Here is a 2,500-nt window from a genome sequence, read left to right as displayed (position 1 = left end):
TCGCGTATTCGGCTAAATTAAACAAATCTGAAAAAATATTCTCTGTTTGAGGGAAAATAATTTGTAATAGTTTTGCATAGAACAAGCCACATAAACGCGGAGGCCTTAAACACATACACTATTTTTGTTTTTACTTTCTGTTCCATGATGTCGGTTCTGGCTTCAATTCACCTCTATATTTGTGAAACCAACGAATCTTGGCCTATGTCTGAATGGTGAGAGCGAGTGTCCTAGTCGGTATAAACGTGCCACCATTAGGGCTTTTGTTTGGAGAGCCATTTCTCAATGTCCTTCGTAAAGGGCATCCACGAAAAGCTGGACAGAACTGCTAAAGTTTTCGTGAATGATAGCTTCACAAATAAGGGTTATGAAAAAAGATGAAAAATTTTGAAAAGAACGAATACACTGACAATGCCAGCACCACAATAAAATATTTTTTCTTTACTCCTAGTGCCTAAAGAACTCAAACTACTATGAAGACAAAAAGACCATGCGAAATTTAATAAAAAGCTAATTTTTTTTTCCACAGTAAATGATACCTAATTTAACCTAATCATTTATGACCAACCGGTAAGAACACGAGACTTCATCATGAAAAACAACCCTGCCCCTGTCATACAAAAGAACTTAAAGAAGACCAGCATAATGTATCAATATAAATCCCCCGTATAGAGTTGTCCTTGCAACTACATTGGGATGACGCAGATGCATCTATCGAAAAGATTTTCTTACCACGTGCAACAGGTGGCAATAAGAATGCATTGCCTCCAAAATTATAACTACAACATCCAAAGGGAACATATGATAAAGAATGTTACCATCATTGACCGTGCCCCTGACAGCAGCCGCCTGTGGATAATGAAAGCGCTTTTCATACAGCTAGAAAGAACTGACCTAGACACAACGTAAGAGGAACCCTTATTGCCAGTATGTATAATGTCTGTTACCAACAGTAGCTCAGGCAATCATGACCATAACAGAATGGACACCACCCTAAGCCCTAATATGGATTATCTCGAGAGAGAATCTGACCCCTTAATCCCATCAAGCTTGCTGATTAGCCAGAGGCAATTACCACACAGGAATTATCGTTTCCACCCTCCGGCGGTCCATGATCCATAAGGATGGAAGGTAAAAGCGGGAATCGATACATTAACTCTCACAAACGCATCATATGTTACAGTCAACTCTTGATATTGAGCCGAAAATACTTATCCCCTCTCGGAACAGCATGAGTTGTAAGATTTGTTAAACTTAAATCTATGAATTTCTAATTTTTGTACATAAATGTACATTACTTTATGCACACTGAAATTTTGATGGCGCTTTACGGAAAAATCATACTTTTTACCTCATATCTCTACTTCTGTAACGTGTACTGATATACAAAAGAAGAATTCTGCATGATATGGTGTTACCCAACCAATAGGTTACCTGAAGAGGCTTTCGTCCAGGAGCTAAAAATTGAAGAAATTGATCCGAACTGTAATCCGAAAACAGTGGATTTGATTCAGTGTTAAATCCCAGAATGTGTTTTTGCACTCCTTCCGAGGATTGGGAAATGAAGTAGGGGAGAGAGAGAGAGAGAGAGAGAGAGAGAGAGAGAGAGAGAGAGAGAGAGAGAGAGAGAGAGAGAGAGAGAGAGATAGTGTGTGTGTTAATGAGACCTTATTGCAAGGCTACAATAAACTGTTTTAGGTTCAATTTCGGATGTAAACAGCGCTTTCCCTTGACTGAGACCAATATCTCGGGTATAAATCAAATCATCCTTATCAGTTAGACAAAATTAATGTACGCTAAACTTTTGATGACGGGTAATATTAGGCTCGTTTCATATGAGCCGATTTCTTCCATACGAAAATATTCCATGCTTTTGGAGACATGTATAAAGACAGGAGGTTTTATCCTGCAGAAATATTTCCTTTCGTTAGGAGGCATATCTTCAAACGTGAGAGTTTTCCCCAGGGGGTTATCAGTGGCAGCGGCAAGTAGATCAATACTGCTCGGAAATTCTTCCAAATGGCAATGTTAGTATTCAAAGATATCTCAGCCGTGGTTCATTGACAAACAAATAGTTTATTGCCTCAAAGAAGAAGCGAAAACCCTTATAAATAAACCTGATATGAAATAAAGACGAGTTTCATAGTTAAATATGACTTCTACATTGTGTCAATGAAATCAGTGATTTATGTGTTAAATATCAATATATATATATATATATATATATATATATATATATATATATATTTATATATATATATATATATATATATATATATATATATATATATATATATATGTACATACATATATATATATATATATATATATATATATATATATATATATATATATATATATATATATATATATATATATGTATATATATATATATATATATATATATATATATATATATATATATATATATATATATATATACATATATATATATATATATATATACATATATATATATATACATATATATATATGTGTA

Source organism: Palaemon carinicauda, chromosome 34 (genome assembly GCF_036898095.1).
Source record: "Palaemon carinicauda isolate YSFRI2023 chromosome 34, ASM3689809v2, whole genome shotgun sequence".
Classification (NCBI taxonomy): domain Eukaryota; kingdom Metazoa; phylum Arthropoda; class Malacostraca; order Decapoda; family Palaemonidae; genus Palaemon; species Palaemon carinicauda.
Note: the sequence above shows the minus strand (reverse complement) of the source record.